This window comes from Pinus tabuliformis, chromosome 2_1, assembly GCF_031772625.1.
Source record: "Pinus tabuliformis cultivar Carrire ecotype Pingquan chromosome 2_1, CPIR1, whole genome shotgun sequence".
In the NCBI taxonomy this organism is placed as follows: Eukaryota; Viridiplantae; Streptophyta; class Pinopsida; order Pinales; family Pinaceae; genus Pinus; species Pinus tabuliformis.
This window is the reverse complement of record NC_142299.1, coordinates 879500180-879512462: the sequence shown is the minus strand read 5'-3', so window position 1 is coordinate 879512462 and position 12283 is coordinate 879500180.

Sequence of the window (12283 nt, the reverse complement as noted above, 5' to 3'; positions counted from 1 at the left end):
CAAATTTAGTAATTGACCAGGAAGAAGAGAGAGTGACAGATGAACAGCTAGCTAGTTGGGAAGAAACATTGCAGGACACACGATTTTACAACTGAAGGGTAACACTATTCCCAGCATGTTTGATCCACCTAGAAGTATTGTTCAATTCAAATTATGTGGTTACCAAACCAACAGGGAAAGAAATCAAAGAGAAGGTGGAAGAATGAGACATTCGTTCAGAAAAGGATCCTCAGATAATCAAGTTAGCAAAGGGAGTTCCTCAAAAATACAAGCAGAGGTACCTGGACTTTTCAAAAATTATAAGGATGTGTTCACTTGGTCTTATGATGATTTAAAAACATTTGACATTACTATTATTCAACATAAGATCCCTTTGAAGGGTGGGGTTAAACCATATAATCAAAATCTTAGGAAGATTAATCCTCTGTTACTCCCATCTATTGAAAAGGAGGTAAGAAATTTCTCTAGGCTAAAATCATTGTACCTTTGAGATATTCAGGCTAGGTAGAAAACCTAGTCTTTTTCAGAAAAAAGAATGGAGAAATAAGGCCATGTGTGGACTTCAGGAATCTTAACAAAGCCTCTTTAGAGGAAAATTATCCTCTACGTAAAATGGATTATATTATGCAGAAGATGGTAGGATTTGCCCAGATGTCTATGATGGATGGTTTTTATTGGTACAATCAGGTAGCTATGCATCCTGAAGATCAAAAGAAAATTGCTTTTACCACCCCTTGGGGAATATTTATGTATGCTAGAATTCATTTTGGCCTCATAAATGCAGGATATGTTGGAAATAATACTGAGAGGGGGGGGGGGGTGAATCAGTTTTAGCAAGTCAATAATATTTCATTTCCATAATCAGATTAATATACGCTACTTCAGTTAATGGAACTTGCGTGTATACGCAACTGTATTTAAGGCAACTAGCATATATCCTGCAAACTTATGATTCAATTAATTTATTATATGTTGATCTTTACTCAGTGCATCATAACCATATAAACAGTAATCAAGTGCAGTAAAATAGAATAGACAATCACACACACATGAACACAAGATATAAGGTGGAAACCCAATGTGGGTGAAAACCACCTACTGTAATCGTCTCTATCTTCTTTTTAATAAGAAACTTCTTTTTACAATTTTTGTATTGGTGCAGTCTTATACCAGTACGCAAGCTTCTACCTGCAAAAGGCTACAAGCTTCTCTCATTCTCCAGCTTCTCCTAGAAGGGAGCTACAACCCCCTAGCTCTTGTACTAGCTAATGTGTTTACTAGTACATAGGTGCTGGCCTATAGAAGGCTACAACCCTCTCTTCTCTTCCAGGGACCACATTTCATAAATTTTCAGGCTGGATCCACCAATAACATCAATCAAACATCAAATATATCTACATCAATCAATCTCCTTTGCACCAACCAAAATTGAATCAATCAATCACTTCTCAGAATGTTGTAACCAGAATACAGTTACAGTAACAGTAACCAGAACCCAAGTTAGAACCCAGAACACTGCAACAACAAACATAAGTAGCTAAAACATATTTTATTAGGTATACACTACTTCAATGTGTTGAACCTGTGTACATACGGCGTTTTCTCAAGGCGAACCTGCATATATGCTGTTTTGATATGCAGAACCAGCGTGTATATGCGCCTTTGCTAAAGTGAACCTGCATACAGATCTATAAATGATGATTTAAACTTTACAACAATTCCAAACATCAGTTATACCCAAATCATCATATTTACAAGTTACAACATGCACCAGTTATTCAGATAAGAAATTAAAACCACACAAAGATACTTCTCTTCAAGCCTTAAGATCTTGACCCATTAATAGAACTTATCCTTCATCAAGCACCAAGTTCATCCTTGATTCAGATCCAGCTATGCACCATAACCCAATAACCTGTATTCTAGATCTTGCTCTTCATTAGATATTCAATTTATGAGTGCCTTTTCCTAATGATCTTCTCCTCCTTTTATAGTCTTAGGCCTTACTTAATACCATGGTCCAAAACCACTTAGAATCAATACCTTAGACCAAATACTTGGGGTCAACACGTCATACAAGATACCTTGGACCAATACCATGGATCAAAATACCATGGACCAAATACCACAAACCAAAACTAAGTTTTCCAACATGTACGTGCCTTTCCTTCCGTGAAAGTGCATGTGTATGCAATACGCACCATTTGGTTTGCGAACCTATGTGTACACGTGGCATGGTCAATGGGGAACCTGTGTATACCTTTCTTTCTACATTCTATGAGCCTGAACTGTGATTTTTCATCTGTGTGAGTTGCCATCAAGGACAACACCTACGTCATAGTGCCAAATCTGTATCATAATGCCAACAGGATCCACTTTCCACAGATCCATGGATATAGAGTTTGTGGCAGAAAAAGACAAATTTGTAGTAATTTACCTGGATGATATAACACATATTTCATTAAATTTGGAAGTTTTTTATTACAAGGCCTTCAACAACATTCATTCTTTTGTAAATTGCCATATTAACTTGATTCAACATTAAAATAAATTTAGTAATCTCAAACCAATTAGAAATCGTGAATGGGTCAAACATGGGGTTGTTATGTGCAATAATATCAATACACAATAGGAGCATGAAATCAAAAATAAATTACATTTATAAACTTATATGAATACAAATAACTAAATGAAATTCAATAAATAACTTCCCATTCATGTCCAGTATCAGCAGTGATTTTGTCTTCAAGTCATATTGGATTCTAATAATGAAATTATTTAAACCACAAATAAACTATTTAAGAATTGAAAATGACAAAACGCTAATATGGATTGGAAAATCAATGTCCTATGGTGTAAAAAGTTTAAATACAACCATTTTTTACCCATCTCTTTAATGAGTCTAGATGGTCCACTTAACACATAATTTGTTAATTAATTATTCCATGTTTTATTAAGAAGAGAATTTTGTTTTGCATAGAGTTTTGTTTCAAAACAATACAATATGAGATTAATACAGTCTTAATAAATTACGTGATAGACAAATAAAAGTCAATAAATGGATTCCTTATTAAATTAAATGAGATGAGATGATTGCATATACAAATAGTTGATTTAAGAATATATGAAAAAAAAACTATGCGTTAAAAATTGAATACCCTACAACTTAACGAGTAGTATTCACTTATGAGCCATCACCCATTAGCCTAAATAGTCAACTTAATACTTATTATCAAGAAATTAAAAGACTTATTTTTCGAAAAAAATGCATCATAATATATGGATATTATAAATCACATTTATATACTCATATTAATGGACATAACTAAGTACAAGTCAATAATATAATTCTAGCTCAAGTGATGATTTCAGTTTATTTAAAATACGAATTTACAAAAAAATGACTTTAAATAATGAAATTAGATGCCTTACAATTCAAAAAGTTCAATGACATAATTCATCCATGATTGTGTCTAATCAAACCTTGATAATCCACTTATCAATTATTATCATCATATATATGTTTTTTTAAGAAATGCAAAATTATTTAGAATACATTTTTATCTCAAAAATTACATATCACATTTATGCGCTCATATTAGTGCATTTTATATGTAAACAATGAATAACATACTTTGTACCTTGTTGATTTTCAATATGATATGATTGCAGTTACAACCATTAATTGATTCAAGCATATAAATTTATGAAAACTATCGATTGAGAAATCACATATCTTATGCTTCAAAAATATCAAATCATTTACCTATGACACATTTCTCATTAGCCTTACTAGTGAATTATGCATTGTGAATAGTGAATATTGCACATAACATTTATCAAGTAAATTATTATAATTTCTTTAGTACGAATAGCACCTTTGTTTGCAAGTATTTTATTACAAGGCCTTCAACAACATTCATTCTTTTGTAAATCGCCATATTAACTTGATTCAACATTAAAATAATTTGCAAGTAATTTCAAACCAATTAGAGATCATGAATAGGTCAAACATGGGGTTGTTATGTACAATAGTATCAATACACAATAGGAGTGTGAAATCAAACTCTTAGAAGAAATTGATTTAAGATAAATCATATTAGTATGTCAAACATAAAATAAAGATATTATAGTTATGGATAACATGCTAGATTCCTCGATGTTTAAATTTTATGTTTGGCAACTCTAACCCCCTTTCCCCCAACCTACGAGGGATTTGTTGATTGAATGACGGTGATGTGAGGATGTTATTGTAAATGACAAGGATAGGTGTCCCTTGCATTGCATTTAGACTAGTCTACTAAAACCTTAGTAAAATGTTCTTGTGCTCAATTTCCTACGATCCCTTTGTGCCTTTATGAAGCACTAATGAGGGGGTCATCATTCATCTTCATAGCATGCAGGCATCCACTATAAAAGTTATACATTGTTGATCTAGGTATTTCAAGAAGGTTAGGTACCATTGATCTATCTCCACTCAAATCCAAGTACATTTAATGATATTTCTTAAATGGGTATTCAAGTCATTCCATTATGATGGACAGAGTCACAAATTGAAGTAAACAAGAAACTTTAGTGGTGAATTCTTGTAAGTAGTGGAGGCAAGGGTTTTCAAATATTAGCACAATTGATGGTAGTGTGGATATTTATCTCTCCTTGTAAACATTGTCAAAACCAATAACAGTCTCGATGTAAATTTAGTGTCAACCAATTGTATGGAAAATCATGATTGACCATTACTTTCACTAAGAAGAGAAAATGATAAGCATTTTTAATGGGGAAGAAATAAATGTGAAGCTCATGTATTTTAGTTGAAATTTATATAAGTCCCTGTGTTCTTTAATTATTAAATACTTAATGTAAATACAAATAAATTATCATTAAGATATTGATTTTGAAGATTAAATATGTATTAAAAGGCATTCATCTATGACACTTGATTTTTCATGTAGCCTGAATAAACCACTTAAAGCTGATTATCAATTAATCTTAAATAGTTTTATATAAGATAAATCTTTACTTGCATTAATAGCTTTATTTCAAAAATAAATTACATTTATAAACTTATATGAATACATATAACTAAATGAAATTCAATAAATAACTTTTGAGTCTTGTTGGATTCTATGAGATTATTTTAAGTACAAATAGTTTATTTAAGAATTCAAATTTACAAAATGTTAATATTGATGGGAAAAGCATGTCATATGGTGTAAAAAGTTTAAAGGCATCCATTTATGGCCCATCTCTTGAATGAGCTTAAACAGTCTACTTAATGCTCGTGGTGAATTTATTAATCCATGTTTTATTAGAAAATTCATTTTCTTTACATGGTTTTTTATTCTAGAAATAACAATTTCACATTTATACATTCATATTAAACCACATGATAGTTAAATAAAAATCAATTAATGCTTTCTTGACTTATTGAATTATATGACATGATTACATATATGAACAATTGATTTAATAATGCATAGTTAGAAAAAGTTGTCAATTCAAAATAGAATAAACTAGTTAGAACTCATAAATAATTGATTTTAAATTATTAATTTTCTAAAAAATATTTTTTTACTTACTTTGAGATCTTTATTTCAAAAACAAATTCCATTTATACATACATACATTCTAAACATAATTTAAGACATACTTTTCTTGTTGGTTTCTATGAGATTATTTCAATTACAAATAATTTATTTAAGAATTGAAATTTACCAAATGTTAATAAAGGTGGGAAAATCAAATGTCATATGTTACATAAAGTTTAAGTACACTTATTTATGACCCATACCTTGAAATAACTTTAGCAATCTACTTAACATTCATTACCAATTAATTATTCCATGTGTTGTTAGGAAAAACATTTCATATTACATGGAGTTTTTTTTTTTTTTTTAAAGTGCCACATTTACACACTTAGATTAAACTTCATGATATGAAAATAAAAGTCGATAAATGGATTTATATAGACCACTTAAAACTCATTATCAATTAATTATAATGTGTTTTGTAAAATATATATATTTACTTACATTAAGGGTTACATTTAAAAATTGCATCACATTTATGAACTTCTATCAATGCATATAACCAAATAGAATTCTTCAAGTCATATTGAATTCTATGAAATTATTTAAACCACAAATAAACTATTTAGGAATTGAAAATGACAAAATGCTAATATGGATTGGAAAATCAATGTCTTGTGGTGCAAAAAGTTTAAATACAACCATTTTTTACCCATCTCTTTAATGAGTCTAGATGGTCCACTTAACACATTGTTAATTAATTATTCCATGTTTTATTAAGAAAAGAATTTTGTTTTTCATGTAGTTTTGTTTCAAAACAATACAATATGAGATTAATACACTCTTAATAGATTATGTAATAGACAAATAAAAGTCAATAAATGGATTCCTTATTAAATTAAATGAGATGAGATGATTACATATACAAATAGTTGATTCAAGAATATATGGAAAAACAATATGGGTTAAAAATTGAATGCCCTACAATTTAACGAGTAGTATTCACTTATGAGCCATCACCTGTTAGCCTAAATAGTCCACTTAATACTTATTATCAAGAAATTAAAAGACTTATTTTTTGAAAAAATGCATCATAGTATATGGCTCTTATAAATCACTTTTATACACTCATATTAATGGACATAACTAAGTACAAGTCAATAATATAATTATAGCTCAAGTGATATGATTTCAGTTTATTTAAAATATAAATTTACAAAAAAACAACTTTAAATAATGAAATTAGATGCCTTACGATTCAAAAAGTTCAATGACATAATTCATCCATGATAGTATGTAATCAAACCTTGATAATCCACTTATCAATCATTATCATCATATATATGTTTTTTTAAGAAATGCAAAATTATTTACAATATATTTTTATCTAAAAAATTACATATCTCATTTATGCATTCATATTAGTGCATTTTATATGTAAACAATGAATAACTAACTTTGTGCCTTGTTGATTTTCAATATGATATGATTGCAGTTACAACCATTAATTGATTTTAGCATATAAATTTATGAAAACTATCAATTGAGAAATCACATATCTTATGCTTCAAAAAGATCAAATCATTTACCTATGACACATTTATCATTAGCCTTAATAGTGAATAATGCATTGTGAATAGTGAATAATGCACATAACATTTATCAAGTAAATTATTATAATTTCTTTAGTAAGAATAGCACCTTTGTTTGCAAGGAGTTCTATTTCAAAACTTATATTTCACATTTATATATGATTATTGATACATATAAATAAATATAAGTCATTAAAAATAACACACCTCGATGGTTCATGTAAGATAATTTGAATGGCAAACAATTCATTTAAGAACACGTGCGCGCGCACACATATCTTAGAAAAAAAATCGATACAACAAATTCATTGCAAAAACATTTATAAATAATAAGAAATATACATATTAATATAATTGGCAATTCCCATATATTTCAAAAAATATAAAATCATACAAATTGATTCAACAAAAACTATGTCCAAAATGTATTGAAAAAATAGAATGTACTTTTCAACAAATTTATAAAAGAACTTATCTCCATGAACTACAATGAAGTACATGTTCTATTGAACATTCAAATGTACTCATGTTTTTGTTTGATACGATGAAGTGTCTTAAGAAAGGGGAATAAAACTTGCATAAGCCACGTATCTTGCTCTTTTCCTGTATATGATTTTATCAAGATGTGGTTTGATCGATGTCTAATGAAATGAGAAGTATGCTTTTCTGTATCTATTAGCAATACATTTGATTCTTCATAATTATCTCCATATTGGGACCACACATCAATCAACATTTTCTCGTAAAATTATCTTGCTTTCCCTACTTCCAATTTTGTTTGCAAATGAAAATGAGACCTGTCCCATGCAAATTTAAAGTCCTCTATATCAATATTTGATTTTTCAAGTACTTTTCAAATGTACTTGTCAATGACATTTAATGTCCATATTGCGACATCATAATTTCTTAAGCAATATTTTAATACTTCTTACTGAAAAGGCCTTAAAAAATAGGACCTATCACCAATCTGCCAATCTGGTTCTCTTTGAATATGAAAATTTTGTTCATCTTTGGTGTATGATTGGAAGAATACTCTTCCACTTCAAATATCAACAACATCTTTTGACTTGTAGTAATTCCCAACTGCAACCACATGTATGATATTAATATATCTCCACTTCAACACTTCATTGTTTAAGGACATAAAAACCTATCATTTTAAAAATGATGTTAATATTTATTATGAACTATTTCCATTTGTATGCAAACGTAATTTTACAATGAGTTCAAAGTATCACAAAATACAAATACAATTGCCACATTAAAATGAACAAACAAATAATATGTTTACTTTATACATAGAGCCTAATACCTTTATTTAATTTGTATGGAATAAAAGTCTTATAAGATGCATTGACCCACCATTTAAATCATTGATTTTAAGACCTGTAACGATTTATTTAATTGCAACTGAAAAATATAATTACAATGGTCTAGTGCAAGTAAACAAACTAATTATATATTAATTTTCACATACAATATAATACAATTTTTAAATTTCAAACCTAATTAATTATATGTTAATTTATAGAGTTTCTACCTTAGTTTTTTTTGTTGCTTCTTTTAGTACAAATTGTATGTTTATTGTTGGTGCTACATACAACTTAATATAATTTTTCAACTTATATGGAATAAAAAGGGTTATAAGAATGCAATGGGTCATCCTTCACATTACTAATTTCTAAGAGGTATAACGATAACTTAAACCACATTTAAAGCAAATAATTGTAATGATCTAATTAAAACAAATAGACCAGTTATCTATTAATTTTACATATAATGTAATCCATTGTAAAATATATATATAGCATGGGAAATTTTGATATGAAAACATTAAATGACCATTCATCTCACCAAAAATAAAGAAAATCAAAATATTTTATTTTCAGTAATGACAAACCAAATCAACAATTCTTTTATTAGTGTTGTTAAATAAAAGTAATAATTCATGATGTCATACATATAATAGCATGATATAAACATCTGTAATCTTAAGGTACTTCTAAATGTAATAGAACATCCTTCAAAATAACTCACACATCCATAGCCTTTTGAGTTTATGCAATATTCTCCATAGCTCATTGATCAACCAATTATCCCCTTGATTTGCTCCAATGAATGGAGGGGCAAGAATCACATTTTCTTTTGGATTCTCTTTCACTCTCTCAATTAAACAAACAACTATAATAGTACTGGTTGCATCATATTGGGTATGCATTTCCCACACTTTTTTCAATGATTTAATGTGTATAACTTTCATTGGATTATCAATGACCTTATGTCCCTTTTGTGGCTTACAGTCTGAAGCAATCCACTTAAACACAAGTTTCTTGTAATGTCTCTGAAACCAATTTTTTTAGAAATCTTGTTGTGCTTTGTTTCAAAGCTGTCGTCCAAATTGCAATGTCAAGAGATTCATTTTTGAAACACATTTCAAAAAATGATTTTGCATGTGGACGAATCCAAAATAATTTTTTCTCTATTGTGTAATCAGCATCAGCTCCCATTTCTCAATATGCTCGTTGTTTGTTGCTTCATCATCGATGCTATGATAAAAAATGTCCTTTAGTTCAAAAATAACTAGTTTCTTTTCAGTTATTTTGGCTGCAACACAATGGAAAATAATATAGTCAAACCATTTTATTCATGTTACAAAAATTACTAAAATAATTGTTGAAACGATACATTTACCTTGAGTGGTTTTTGCACTATTTATAAATGAAACAATAATTTCTTTTATCATCTTGATAGGACCTAGAGTAAACATATTAAACCTTCAATCAAATACCAATACCAAGAAAAACATTAGTAATGCAACCTTTAAAAAGAAACACACACACACACACACACACCTTTAACATTACTTTGATTGTTAATTTTATCCTTTTTATTTGTTCCTATAATAAAAATATACAAAGTTATTGTAGTTACAAGCATTTGAGTTTGAAGAATAATATGATAAACAAGAAGACAAGTTATAAGTATCTGATATGACATTATCTTCATCTTTGTGTAGTTGCACCTCATCATCATCTTAGTTACCTTTATTTGTTTCCAAATTAAACATATAAAATATTTTGAATTGTGAAAATGAATAAAATCATTAAATAACAAGGAAAACAAGTGGACAAATTATAAGTACCTGATGTTATATTTTGTTCTTGATTAAAGTTTTGTTTAACTTTCATTTGATCAATGTCTTGGTTCTCTTTGCTTGTCACTATAATAAACATAAAAAAAAATTGTTATAAATTGTGACAATGAACAAAATTCATTAAACAACTATACAAAAAAAGAATCATCTATAATCATCCATAGTAATATTTTGGTCTTGATTGTAGTTTTGTGGTACAGTACCCTGGTCATTATATGCATTCTCTTTATTTCCAACTATAATCAACATATGAAATGATATGAATCACAATAATTTAAAAGAATAATAAAATAAAATAAAAAAAGATAGAGTCACAACGATTAATACCCATTTCTATCTCCATCGTTCCATGGTCATTGTCTTGATTAATTTCATTCATCTCATAATTCCCTATAATAGTCATCCAAAAATGTTATGAATATGGAAATTAAATAACTTGAAAAATTATCAAGAGAAAAAACCAAACAAATTATGTACCTAGTATGATAACTTCTTCCTCTCCTCCTTCTCCTCCTATTTCTATCTCCATACTTTTTTCAACAACATGAGCACTATGTTGATTAATTTTTTTCTTCCCACTTTCATCATTCTCTATTTTAGAATCTCTATCATTAGTCATTTTAGTGAACTCTTTGACAATTAAGAAATATGAAAAAAATAATATCCAAAGTATTATAAGAAGAAAAAAATGAATTGTAGTACCCGAATTTTCCAAGAAGTTAATGGATACCAGAATTGATAGTTGAAAAGATTTGTAATTATTTAACATGATTGTCCTTTGTGACTCTGTTTGCACAACACATGAAATTCTTCTTCCATATGTACAACAAGCCTTGATTAAATTTTTCCCCGCATAAAGTAAACTGACCACTTTTGCATCACTACATTGTTGGTGTTTCTCCACTAAATCCATCCAAAAATCATAATCTCTCTCATTTTCATCAAATGTGTCTTCAAATGTGTGAGAGTGTTTTATAGCCTTCAAAAATTTTAATTCTGAAGTATAGAAATGTATAATAAGAACTATATCATAACTATAATTGTTTTGGGACTTATATTCATAAATGCCACTAGTCATTTTATAGTTGAACTTGGATTTCTTTATGGAAATTTCGAAAGACTAGCATACATCATTACAAAACCAAAGTTCTACTAAGAGAACTATAGTAAAGTCATTCAACTCATTTTTTTCGATAAGAAATCGAAAAAATTCAATGTAATATCGCTTGTGGAATTGTTTTTTTTCAAAGCAAGTGTATCCAAAACAACAAGGTCATATGTAAAATTGGTTGCAACTGACATGGAAAAGAGTGCAAAAGTGATGACAAAAGATGAGGGCCCCCAAAATGACAACCAAATTCAAAATTGTTATCAACCTGTTGAACACTTGTTGATCTATTATCATTCTATCAAGGACTCCACATGCTTGCTGAGAAAGGGACTCTATCTTTGTATTACGTGTTCCTTTGACATAAGTAGACCCCTCCACCGTGTTGCAAAAATTGGTAAATATGATATCATTAATTTCACAATGCTCAAGAATGTTGAATGTAGTAAGAGTCATCTCATTCAAATTTTGATCATGACTTTGACAATATGTAACGATTGCATCCAATATTTTTCTGTTGGTTTTCAATTTAGAACAATAATATTTTAATTTTATGGCATTTGATGGATGATTAATTGGAATAGAAAACCAAATGGTTCCATCCAATAGCTTATATGCTACTAAAGCAATTTCTTCCATGGTTAATCCCTGAATGGGCCGAAGAGTAGCTGGTGTCAAACTGTGTAAACTATTTCTCTTGTAGTTCTCAAAATCAAGTTGGCTTGGAGAACACTTTAATGTGCCTAGTTGGTAACAGTTAAAAACAGTGTCCCATTTATCCCAAATAGGTTCATCAAAATATAAGAGAATTTTTTTATCAGAAAAATTTGTAATTGGAGAGACAAAGAATGAGCACAACATTTCATCATCAACATGATAAAATAATAAATATAAACTAATA